The sequence below is a fragment of the Anomaloglossus baeobatrachus genome, chromosome 4, assembly GCF_048569485.1.
Source record: "Anomaloglossus baeobatrachus isolate aAnoBae1 chromosome 4, aAnoBae1.hap1, whole genome shotgun sequence".
NCBI classification, from domain to species: Eukaryota; Metazoa; Chordata; class Amphibia; order Anura; family Aromobatidae; genus Anomaloglossus; species Anomaloglossus baeobatrachus.
Genome location: NC_134356.1, coordinates 465,232,014 through 465,245,876, shown reverse-complemented (window position 1 = coordinate 465,245,876; position 13,863 = coordinate 465,232,014).

Sequence of the window (13,863 nt, the reverse complement as noted above, 5' to 3'; positions counted from 1 at the left end):
CCAATCTAACAAATTTTGCAATTTTCAGATATACGATTTCCATTAAGATACAATGAGATTCTCTTACTTGAAAGACTTCACAGGAAGCCTGAAAAATGCATTAAATTAAAACAAGGCATATTCACACTTATAGCGCTCACTATGTACATTGTACAATATCTGGAAATTCTGTGTATTAAGAGAGAAATATGTTGAAGAGAAGCTGTGTATGCATAAACACACTGCATGAGGATACAGTTGAAACCGAAAGTTTACAAACACTACATAAATAGACACATCTGCATGTTTTTCTCACTATCTGACATGAAATCAGAATAAACCTTTCCCGTTTTTGGTCAATTAGCATTACCAAAATTATTTATATTTACCAAATGTCAGAATAACAAGACAGAGAGCGTTTTAAGGTATTTTTATTACTTTCTGCAAAGTCAAAAGTTTACATACATTTCATTGGCATTTGGTACCATTGCCCTTAACCCCTTCAGCCCCGGGGCACGTTCCGTTTTTGCGTTTTTGTTTTTTGCTCCCTTTCTTCCGAGAGCCGCAACTTTTTTACTTTTCCGTCAATCATGCCATATGACGGCTTGTTTTTTGTGGGACAAGTTGTACTTTTAAATGAAAGTTTTACCATATGGTGTACTGGAAAACAGCAAAAAAATTCCAAGTGTGGAAAAACTGCAAAAAAAGTGTGATGGCACAATAGTTTTTGGGATGTTTTATTCATGGTGTTCACTATATGGTAAAACTGATGTGTGGGTATGATGCCTGAGGTCGGTGCAAGTTTGTAGACACCAAACATGTATAGGTTTACTTGTATCTAAGGGGTTAAAAAAATTTACAAGCTTGTCCAATAAAAGTGGCGCACGTTTTGCACCATTTTCCGAAAACCGTAGAGTTCTCATTTTTCGGGATCTATGGCTCAGTGATGGCTTATTTTTTGCGTCTTGAGCTAACATTTTTAATGGTACCATTTTTGCGCAGATACTACATTTTGATCGCCTGTTATTGCATTTTGCGTAAAACTTGCGGCAACCAAAAAACGTAATTTTGGCGTTTGGAATTTTTTTGCCACTATGCCGTTTACCAATCAGATTAATTGATTTATATTTTGATAGATCGGGCATTTCTGAACGCGGCGATACCAATTATGTGTATATTTATTTATTTTTTAACCCTTTCATTTTCAATGGGGGGAAAGGGGGGTGATTTGAACTTTTAGGTTTCTGTTGTTTTATTTATTTTTTAAAACTTTTTTTTACTTTTTTTATTTTATTTTACTAGTCCCCCTAGGGCAGAGGTTCCCAACTCCAGTCCTCAAGGCACACCAACAGTGCATGTTTTCAGGATTTCTTTAGCATTGCATGGGTGTTGGATTCAGCACCTTTGCAGGTGATTAAATTATCAATTGTGCAATACTAAGGAAATCCTGAAAACATGCACTGTTGGTGTGCCTTGAGGACTGGAGTTGGGAACCTCTGCCCTAGGGCAATCCAATCGCTCTTATCTATCTGCTGATCACAGCTATACAGCTGTAAACAGCAGATTCAGTCACTTCCTGTTTCTCTCTGCTCTCGGCCGAGGGAAAACGAAAGTGAAACTTCATAGCTGCAGGTGTCATCACATGACCCTGTGCTACGATGGCAACCACCGAAAGTCACGTGATCATTCACGTGACTTCCGTTGGGGGCGGCGGTAAGTAAAAATCATGGCCGCACACATATAGATCTCGCTGCCAGACTTTGGCAGCGAGATTTAAGGGGTTAAATGTTGCGAATGGAAGCGATTCCACTCGCAACATGCAGGCACACATGTCAGCTGTTGAAAACAGCTGATATGTGTGCCGACCGCCGCCTGCCCGCGGCAGGGGGCAGGGCTTAACGGGACACGCTCCATGAGGGATATATCCGTCCATGGTCGTGAAGGGGTTAAACTATATGACTTGGGTCAAATGTTTAGGATATCCTTCCACAAGCTTCTCACAATAGTTGGTAATAATTTGGGCCCATTCCTCCTGACTGAACTAGTGTAATTGAACCATGTTTGTAGGTCGCCTTGTTCGCACCGGCCTTTTCAGCTTTGCCCATAAATTTTCAATAGGATTGAGATCAGAGCTGTGTGATGGCCACTCCAAAACATTGACTTTGTTATCCTTAAGGCTTCTTTGCACGCTATGATCTCGCTAGCGAGATTGCTAGCGTGCGTACCCGCCACCGTCGTTAGTGCGTCACGGGCAAATCGCTGCCCGTGGCGCACGACATCGCTCAGGCCCGTCACACTACTTACCTGCCTAGCGATGTCGCAGTGACCGGCAAACTGCCTCCTTTCTAAGGGGGCGATTCGTTCGGCGTCACAGCGACGTCACTAAGCGGGCGCCCAATCGAAGCGGAGGGGCGGAGATGAGCGGGATGAACATCCCGCCCACCTCCTTCCTTCCTCATTGCGGGCAGCCGCAGCTAAGGTGAGGTTGCTCGTTCCTGCGGTGTCACACATAGCGATGTATGCTGCTGCAGGAACGACGAACAACCTGCGTCCTGCAACAGCAACGATATTTGGGAATGGAGGAGCATGTCAACGAGCAACGATAAGGTGAGTATTTTTGCTCGTTAGCGGTCACTCGTACGTTTCACATGCAACGACGTCGCTAACGAGGCCGGATGTGCGTCACGAATTCCGTGACACCAACGACATCGCGTTAGCGATGTCGATGCATGTAAAGTGGCATTTAAGTCACTTTGTAACCAGTTTTGCAGTATGTTTGGGGTCATTGTCCATTTGGAAGACCCATTTCTGCCCAAGCTTTAAGTTGTTTGTTGCTGTTGTCTTGAGATGTTGCTTCAATATTCCCACACAATGTTCTTTCCTCATGATGCCATCTATTTTGTAAGTGCACCAGTCCTTCCTGCAGCAAAACAACCCCACAATATGATGAGTATATTTAGCAGAACACACAGGGGACCACATCCTAATGATAATTTTCAGCAATGATGTATATATACGCAAAATATGTTAAATCCCCCATATTGTCAGATTTCCTAATAAAAGGGCATACTCAAATGCACTAATCAAAAAATTATGTGTCCAAAAACACACATGAGAGTAATTATTGTCCAACACAATTTATTAAACATATACATATTACAGACTATTTAAAAAATAGTATACACCACATCTGTAACACAAAACCTGGGTCACAGTGGGGCATGTGAGACAAATACAAGAGAAGTAAAAAACACCACAGGGGTGGGAACCGGGACAGTGGTATAGAAAATTGATAACAGTTAGAGTGGGACACAATATACATCCCAATCGGATAAAGTTATAACATATACCCCCACTCCAACTAAGATCAAAATATTAGAATGCTGCCATATGTGAAATTTCAATCATAAGTCCCTGCAAGGATCTACCAGACCCATACACAAACATTAGTCAGTATCAAAATGGATCAAGGCAAAAACTAACTCTGGTGTAAAACACAGGGAACTTCAATACATACCAAACAAATTATGGCGCAATCAAAACTGTCCACGGTCCAGGCCCGACGCGCGTTTCATGTCCAAACAAACAAAATGGGCTTCCCTGTATTTTGATTGCTGGACATCACAGTGCTGTAAAAATAAATCTTTAAAAAAATGACATAGCGCTCCACGGTATTTTTGATTCTCAGCGCAGATAAAGCAGACAGCTATGGGTTGCCACCCCCATCTGCCTGCCGTTACCTTGGTAGGCAATCAAAATACAGGGAAGCCCATTAATTTTTTCTATTTAAAAAATTGTTAAAAAAAAAAAGACGTTGGGTCCCCCCATTTTTGATAGCCAGCTAGGGTAAAGCAGACGGCTGTAGCCTGAAAACCACAGCTGGCAGCTTTACCGTGGTTGGAGATCCAATGTGGAGGTCCCCTCAGGCTCTTTTTTATAATTATTTTATAAATATTAATAATTACACAATAAAAGTAGGGTCCCCCCCAAATTGGATCACCAGCCAAGGTAAAGCGGACAGCTGTGGTCTGGTATTCTCAGGGTGGGAAGGTGCATAGTTATTGGGCCTTCACAGCCTAAAAATAGCAGGCCGCAGGCACCCCAGACGTGGCGCATCCACTAGATGCGCCAATCCTGGCGCTTCACCCCAGCTCATCCCGTGCCCTGGTGCAGTGGCAAACGGGGTAATAAATCGGGTTGATACTAGCTGTAAAGTCACCTGAGATCAAGCCCAGCAGTTTGTGATGTCATGGCGTCTATTAGATACCCAACATCATAAACTGTCAGTACTAACAAAAAAAAAAAATCGACAAAAGAAATTTATTTGAAAAAACAGTCCCCAAAACATTTCCTCTTTCACGAATTTATTGTAAGAAAAAAAATAAAGGGGTCCCACGACGACTCTGGACCGTCTAGAATATGGGGGGGAGACACTCAGGGAACGTATCCCCCATTTTCTAGGAGTGCGGAGCTTTCATATGAGGAGTGTGAGTGCAATGAATCTGCACTCACTCTCCCCGGGTCCACAGCAGCAGAGTCCATGTCGTAATGGTTGCTACCAAAGCTGCAATGCCCTGCTCATGAGGTAAGGGCATGCCTAATCAGGAGAACTACTGTAGAGGAAGCTCTGCTCACTGGTATATAGGTGCTCAGAGGTAATAGTAGATAAAATTAGTGAGTAACCTCGGCACTCTAAATCTCCCAGACTAAAGGCTGCTTTACACGAGTCGATCCATCGTGCGATTTATTTTGCAAAGTCTTTTTTTTTTTTTTGTTTGTATCGCTGATAGGTAGTTGTCCATGTGTCACACGTTGAGTGTTGTCAAACGACCACAAAGCGCTCATCGATATATTGATTGGCCATGGCGGACGTCCAAAAGGCTTCACACATGTTTTCCTTTGGTCAATCTGTCTTTTGTATGGGCGTAATTAGGCAAACTATACACCCCTCCGTGACGTTGTCTGGATTGTTTCACGCCCTGAATTATTCTGACCTGCTCAATCCAGTTCTGCTAATGTGGTTGATTGGTTACATCCCATATATATAGTTTCTCTTCTGCGTCTGTCTTTGTTGCCTCGTGTGTCCTTAGCATCATTCTTGTTTGTTGTTTGTGGTCTGGTTAATGTCGATTTGGATCAAAAAAGGAAAGATTGGCATATAACAACTTACCACAAAAAAGGGATAACAAGGAGTGAGGGCGGAAAATCCAGCGAACAAACAAACGTAAGAAAAATTAGGAGTAATGCACTATAAAACACTGTGCATGACGCCAAGGCTGAATGTTCACACATCATGACTACAGCTCCGTATTTTATAACAGTAATAACCAATCAAAACGCATCTGCTATAACCAATCCGATTAGATTAGGCGTGATTATTTAAAACCACAAATACGCCCTGAATGTTTAATGACGTCACAAATAACTACGAGGATGGCCGATTACACGGTGTCACACTTTGCAATGTGTCGTTCATTAAGACTAAACTGACCGATTTTATGGAATTAAACGATGAGTACACGATGGCCGAATTTCAAACGATTAGGCATCGGTTGGACTCGCAAGGAGCTGTCACATGAGGAGATGTCGTTACGAATGACGGAAGTGCGTCACAAAATCCGTGACCCCAACGATGCATCGCACAATAGATCGACTCGTGTAAAGCAGCCTTAAGTCAGTAAGTCACAACGGATAGTAATGCAAAATCACTCTTTATTGGTCCGTATTAAGAAAAAAAAATTTTTCATAAGCATATATGTTTTTGTCCAAAACAAGTTACAAATGACGTTTCGGCCTGAGCCTTCATCAGATTGGACTTATCTGCATGTAATCATGAAAAATGACAATAATCAGTATCACATAAGAGTGAGAGAACAATAACATAAACTCGAACAATGTAGAGGTACAATTGGGATGCAGCAAAAAAAATTGCAACACAGCAAGAAATGAAACACATGATACAAATGTCATAATACAGTACAAGGACAATATAGTAATGACAAATATGGGGTCAGAGTAGGCTTAGACAGCTCTGGTATGAAAGAGATGTCAATCATAAAGTAACATGTGCAGTAGGTGTAGAGCTACACTATGCATGGCAGAGCTAATGGGTAGACCGACCATAGAAAAAGAACGGAGAAAAAGTGGAGAAAAAGTGGAGAAAAAAATGTCGAAAAAGTGGAGAAAAAGTGGAGAAGAAGTGGAGAAGTGGAGAAGAAGTGTTTGTTCATGCCAGATGGGAGATAAATAATTTTTTACCGGCGCTGTCATTTACTGTAACGTGATCATCGGTGTACGGTGTATACCTGTGATCACGTGAGCGGGGACCGGAAAAAACGTCCTGAATCATGATCTCCAGGGTCTCAGCTAGCCCTGAAACCCCGGAGATTTTCTGACGCTGGGGGGCGTTATTCACTTATTTCTGCCTGCTGGTTATAAACGGCAGATCAGAATAAGGCTACATTAACACGACCGATCCATTTTTGCGGTCTGCAAAAAACAGTCCGTTTTTTTTCACGGGTGCATCCGTGAGGCATCCGTTTCCGTTCCGTAGACGGTCCGTATGTCATTTGTTTGCCATCCGTGTGCCTTCCGTTTTTTTTGTGTACTGCAAAAAAACTGAAGGAGGGTAAATGCATAAATTTACCCAGGATCCATAGCTTCATCCTACATGAGGCGGTCACATGTTCACTCCAGTGCCATTTTCTACTGCTTTTCACAGCGTAGAGCGCTCTGGTGATTTTCTTGTGCTTGTGCACTTCATATGTCTTTTCTGTCATTATAATGGCAGAAAGACACATAATGTCCCACTCTCCTGCATTTTGTAATTTTGCACCCTTTGGTGCCTTTCATGTGGCACTAAGGGGTGCTTAGCTTTGTATTTAGCCAAAAAAATGAAAAAAAAAAATGACGTAGGGTTCCCCCTAGTTTTGTAGCCAGCTAGGGTAAAGCAGACGGCTGCAGCCTGCAGACCACAGCTGGCAACCTCACCTTGGCTGGTAATCCAAAACTGAGGGCACCCCACGCTGTTATTTTAAATTAAATAAATAATTTAAAAAAAAAAACACGTAGGGGTCCCCCCAAAATTGGATCACCAGCCAAGGTAAAGCAGACAGCTGGGGTCTGATATTCTCAGACTAGGGAGGTCCATGGTTATTGGACTCTCCCCAGCCTAAAAATAGCAGGCCGCAGCCGCCCCAGAAGTGGCGCATCCATTAGATGCGCCAATCCTGGTGCTTCGCCCCAGCTCATCCCGCACCCTGGTGCGGTGGCAAACAGGGTAATATATGGGGTTAATACCAGATGTGTAATGTCACCTGACATCAAGCCCTGGGGTTGGTGAGGTCAGGCATCTATCAGATACCCGACATCACCAACCCAGTCAGTAATAAAAAAAAATAGATGACAAACACATTTTTATTTGAAAAAACACTCCCCAAAACATTCCCTCTTTAACCAATTTATTAGAAAGAAAAACAAATCCAGGTCTGGTGTAATCCAAGGGGTTGCCATGACGATCCACACTGTCCCAGTCAATGAAGAGCAGAATGTTCCCCATTGGCTGGGAGAGCAATGCAGTGACCTGAGCTAACATCAATGGGTCAGCCCAGGTCACTGCAGGGCATGACAAGTGCTGCTGTCAGCGAGGTACATTACCTGCGCTGATCTCCAGCACACTGACAGCACCTGTCACTGAGTTCAATGACCGCCGCCTTCACAGCCAAGTATCGCGAGAGGCCCGTGACGTCACCGCTAGTCAGTCTCGGGTCGGAAGCGAGAGAAGGTGATGTGACAAGCGGCGGCCATGGAGGACAGTGACAGTGCTGAGGTCGGGATGGCGGGACTTCATCACCGCAGGTAAGCCGAGCGGGACCATGTGTGCAGAGTGTGTGTGTGTGTGTGTGTGTGTGTGTACGTGTGTACATGCCGCGGGCAGGAGGGGGCGGAGCGAGCTGAGCGGGGAAGTGTGGGCTTCCTGCACGTAACTAGGATAAACATCGGGTTACTAACCAAAGCGCTTTGGTTGGATACCCGATGTTTATCTTGGTTACCAACTTGTGGCAGGCTGCCAGTGATGGCTCCTGCACACTGTAGCTGTAAAAAGCCCTGCTTTTTGCTGCTAGAACCATTCTCGAACGTATCTAGAACTATCGAATTTTAGCAAAAAAGCTCGAGTTCTAGTTCGATCTAGAACAGCCCCAAAATCACTCGAACTGCGAACTGGAGAACCGTGAACCGCGCTCAACTCTAATCATTACAAGGTCTTTTGCTTTTGTTCTTGGGTTGATATGCACCTGTCTGACCAAAGCACATTCATCTCTGTTACACAGAACCTGTCTATTTCCTGAGCAGTAATAATGATCGCAGCATTTAGGAGCCTGGGAGAAAGAGAGGTTTCCCATGCGATCGGCACCCCCTCGAGGTAATTGCAGGCTGACAGTCATTGTAATTGCAAACCCAGGTAAAATAATGACCTCCGAGTCTTCCAGCTACGGTGGCCTGTTAGACCATGTCAGGAACATAGTCTAAAATAGGGGTTTCAAACTCGACTGGGTATATGAGCGGCACAAAGAAAAAAAAATAATTTGGAGGGTCGCATTCTTTGCAGGACAAAGTGACATTTTTAGTGATACCTTATTTTTTCCTATGCACCTTTGGATCACCTTTTGTGAACATTTTTCGCTGATTTAATTTATTTTTTTAAAATGGCATTCATCGTAAGGATTATGGTACGGTTTTATAGATTGTTACAGATGTGGGGATAAGAAACATGCACTTTTTTTTTGTTTATTTTAGTTTATATATAAAAAATCATTTTTTTGGTAAAAAAAAAAAGTCATGCTTTATTTTGATTTTTTTTTTACATTTTATTCCGTTTTTTAAGTAATATTGTCTTACAATTAGCACCATATAGCAATTCAGGTCAACATCCTGTAGTAATGTTCCCATACTGGTCCCCATCTTGTAATAATATTCTTATCGTGGTCCCCTTCTTGTAGTAATGTCCCCATCTTGTAGTAATATCCCCATTCTCTTGTAATGTGCCCATCCTGGAGTAATATTCCCATCCTGTAATAATGTGCCCATCCTTGTCCCCATCCTGTAGTAATATATGTCCTCATCCTGGTCCTCATCCTGTAGTAATGTCCTCATCCCGTAGTAATGTGCCCATCCTTGTCCCCATCCTGTAGTAATGTGCCCATCCTTGTCCTCATCTTGTAGTAATGTGCCCAACCTTGTCCCCATCCTGTAGTAATGTCCGCATAATGGTCTTCATCCTGTAGTACAGGGGTGGGGAACCTTTTTTTCTGCCAGGGGGCCATTTGGAAATTTCTACGAACCTTTGAGGGCCGCAAAAAATTATCAACTTGAAAATTACCCTAATATATTTGGTGAAACAATTAACTCCCCCCTACTGTGATGGCTGGAGCTGCTTCTCTTTGGTGAGGCTGTGATGTTCGGTGATATTCATCATATCGCTTCTCACTAGTGATGAGCGAGTACTAAAAAGCTCGGGTGCTCGAAGCTCGGGCCGAGCATCCCAAGATACTCGTGTACTCGGGCCGAGCAACGAGCCCAATGTTATCCTATGGGAGACCCGAGTATTTTTGTGAAATGACCCCCCGGCAGCATGGAGAAACCCTAAAAATGGCACAAAAGTCTCAGAAGAGTGCTCAAATGACATGGCAACAGCATGGGGAAGACCCATTGAAGCATTTATCACTCAAAAGTCACAGCTGTGAACAATTTTGTCCGCGTTTTACGCCATTTTTACGGACTCACCAGAAAACCTTCCAAAATGACCCCAAAATGATTTTTCATGGCGGAAATGTTAAGGGCACATACCCAATAGTGAGATAGAGCTGGTGTATGTTACTTTTTGAGATTAATACATGAAAGATTTTACGTGAAAACATTGTGTGGCACTCCGATGTCCCTGAGAAGAGACGTACATGAAGGCCTCTTGAGTCTAATGTGCCCATTTTGAGGAAGTGAGTCTTTGTAGTATTTTCCTTTGCCAGGGCAGTCCAAAATTGTGAGGTTCACCAATGCCCCTGCATACAGACGTGCATGAGGGCCTGTAAACCTGAAGTGCCCATTGGAAGGAAGTGGGTCTATTGTAGTATAGCCCTTAGGCAGGGCAGCCAAAAATTGGGAGGCTCCACGTTGTCCCTGGGTAGAGACGTGCATGAGGGCCTTTAAACCTGAAGTGCCCATTGTAAGGAAGTGGGTCTATTTCAGTATAGCCCTTTGCCAGGGCAGCCAAAAATTGGGAGGCTCCACATTGTCCCTGGGTAGAGACGTGCATGAGGGCCTCAAAACATTAAGTGTCCATTTTAAGGAAGTGGGTGTATTATAGTATAGCCCTTAGGCAGGGCAGCCAAAAATTGGGAGGCTCCACGTTGTCCCTGGGTAGAGACGTGCATGAGGGCCTCAAAACATTAAGTGTCCATTTTAAGGAAGTGGGTGTATTATAGTATAGCCCTTAGGCAGGGCAGCCAAAAATTGGGAGGCTCCACGTTGTCCCTGGGTAGAGACGTGCATGAGGGCCTCAAAACATTAAGTGTCCATTTTAAGGAAGTGGGTGTATTATAGTATAGCCCTTAGGCAGGGCAGCCAAAAATTGGGAGGCTCCACGTTGTCCCTGGGTAGAGACGTGCATGAGGGCCTCAAAACATTAAGTGTCCATTTTAAGGAAGTGGGTGTATTATAGTATAGCCCTTAGGCAGGGCAGCCAAAAATTGGGAGGCTCCACGTTGTCCCTGGGTAGAGACGTGCATGAGGGCCTCAAAACATTAAGTGTCCATTTTAAGGAAGTGGGTGTATTATAGTATAGCCCTTAGGCAGGGCAGCCAAAAATTGGGAGGCTCCACGTTGTCCCTGGGTAGAGACGTGCATGAGGGCCTTTAAACCTGAAGTGCCCATTGTAAGGAAGTGGGTCTATTTCAGTATAGCCCTTTGCCAGGGCAGCCAAAAATTGGGAGGCTCCACATTGTCCCTGGGTAGAGACGTGCATGAGGGCCTCAAAACATTAAGTGTCCATTTTAAGGAAGTGGGTGTATTATAGTATAGCCCTTAGGCAGGGCAGCCAAAAATTGGGAGGCTCCACGTTGTCCCTGGGTAGAGACGTGCATGAGGGCCTCAAAACATTAAGTGTCCATTTTAAGGAAGTGGGTGTATTATAGTATAGCCCTTAGGCAGGGCAGCCAAAAATTGGGAGGCTCCACGTTGTCCCTGGGTAGAGACGTGCATGAGGGCCTCAAAACATTAAGTGTCCATTTTAAGGAAGTGGGTGTATTATAGTATAGCCCTTAGGCAGGGCAGCCAAAAATTGGGAGGCTCCACGTTGTCCCTGGGTAGAGACGTGCATGAGGGCCTCAAAACATTGTTCCCATTGCAAAGGAGCGGGTCTCCTGTCGTTGTAATGTCCATTCTGCAAAGAATGGGCGAAAAAATTTACCACTGGGGGTATACCTGAAACAAAGGCCTAAGTATTGCAATTTGTAACGGTCATCATCATGGTGGCGCATGAGGAGAAGGAGGAGGAGTCCAGCGATTATCCAAAGTCCAGAAGTGTGTACCCATGGGTGAGTGGAGGTACATGGCAAACTTTAAATTCCGCTCTCATTTGCTGGTGGTGTGGTGAAGTCTGGCCCAATCCAACCCTTGTTCATCTTGATCAGAGTCAGCCTGTCAGCATTTTCAGTTGACAGGCGGGTGCGTTTATCTGTAATGATTCCACCTGCGGCACTAAAAACACGGTCTGACAAAACGCTAGCAGCAGGGCAGGCCAGGACTTCCAAGGCGTAGAGAGCCAATTCATGCCACGTGTCCAGCTTGGATACCCAATAATTATAAGGCACAGAGGAATGTCGGAGTACTGTTGTTCGATCTGCAAGGTACTCCTTCAGCATCTGGGCAAACTTAGGATTTCTTGTGGCACTACCCCGCACCTCAGGGGCTGTGGTACGTGAGGGGCTGAGAAAACTGTCCCACATCTTAAAGACTGTTCCCCTACCTCTGGCGGATTGGACTTGTGCCTCTCTCGGCTGTACGCCTCGGTTGTCCACTGATTCATGACCTATGCCACTAGCGTTTTGTGAGGGGAATGCTTTGCCTACTTCCGTGAGTATGGCCTTCCGAAACTGCTGCATTTTGGTTGACCTCTCCTCCACGGGAATAAGAGACAAAAAGTTCTCCTTGTAGCGTGGGTCTAACAGTGTTACCAACCAGTAATGATTGTCGGCCAAGATGTTCTTAACGCGAGGGTCACGAGACAGGCAGCTTACCATAAAGTCAGCCATGTGCGCCAGACTCTTAACAGCCAGGACTTCAGTAGCCTGACCAACAAGATGACTGAACATGCTGTCCTCCTCCTCCTCCTCCTCCTCCTCCTCATCTACCCTGTCCTCTGGCCAGCCACGCTGAACCGAGGATATGACTGGTGTGCATGTCATATCCTCAATTTGGCCGGAGAGTTGCTCCATGTCTTCATCCTCCTCCTCGTCATAGTCCTCCACTGCACGTTGTGATGAGACGAGGCTGGGCTGTGTGTTATCACCCACACCCACTACTGTTTCTTGCTGCAACTCATCGCGCTCCGCCTGCAATGCATCATGTTTGTTTTTCAGCAGACACCGTTTTAGAAGGCAGAGTAGCGGTATGGTGACGCTAATAATGGCGTCATCAGCACTCACCATCTTGGTGGAGTCCTCAAAGTTTTGGAGGATGGTACATAGGTCTGACATCCATCTCCACTCCTCAGGTGTTATGTGTGGAGTTTGACCCATTTCCCGACGGCTTAGGTGATGCAGGTACTCAACAACTGCCCTCTTCTGCTCACATATCCTGACCAACATGTGCAGAGTTGAATTCCAACGCGTGGGGACATCACACACCAGTCTGTGAGCCGGAAGATGCAAACGGCGCTGAAAGCCGGCAAGGCCGGCTGAAGCAGTAGGTGACTTTCGAAAATGTGCAGACAGGCGGCGAACTTTTACCAGTAGATCAGACAGCTCTGGGTATGACTTTATAAACCGCTGAACCACGAGGTTGAGCACATGGGCCACGCATGGAACATGTGTCAGCTGGCCTCGCCTCAAAGCCGCCACCAGGTTCCGGCCATTGTCACACACGACCTTTCCTGGCTTTAGGTTCAGAGGTGTGAGCCAGTGATCTGCCTGCTGTTTCAGAGCTGTCCACAGCTCTTCTGCATTGTGGGGTTTGTCACCTATGCAGATTAGCTTCAGCACAGCCTGTTGCCGCTTCGCCGAGGCAGTGCTGCAGTGCTTCCAGCTTGTGACTGGTGTGGAGGGCACAGTGGATGAGGATGCGCAGGAGGAGGAGGAGGCTGAAGAGCATGACATTCCGGAGCTGTAGAGTGTGGGTGAAACACTGACTGAGGTAGGGCCTGCAAACCTTGGTGTGGGAAGGACGTGTTCCGTCCCTCGCTCAGACTGGGTCCCAGCTTCCACAATATTAACCCAGTGTGCCGTCAACGAGATGTAGCGGCCTTGCCCACAAGCACTTGTCCACGTGTCTGTGGTTAGGTGGACGTTGGGTGAAACAGCGTTGTTCAGGGCACGTGTGATGTTTTGTGACACGTGGTTATGCAACGCGGGGACGGCACACCGGGAGAAATAGTGGCGGCTGGGGACCGAGTAACGTGGGACAGCTGCCGCCATCAGGTCACGGAATGCTTCAGTCTCCACCAGCCTAAAAGGCAACATTTCCAGCGCAAGCAGTCGCGAAATGTTAGCATTTAGAACTGTGGCATGTGGGGTGTTGGCAGTGTATTTGCGCCTGCGTTCAAAGGTTTGCTGAATGGATAACTGAACGCTGCGCTGGGACAAGGACGTGCTTGATGATGGTGTTCTTTCTGTG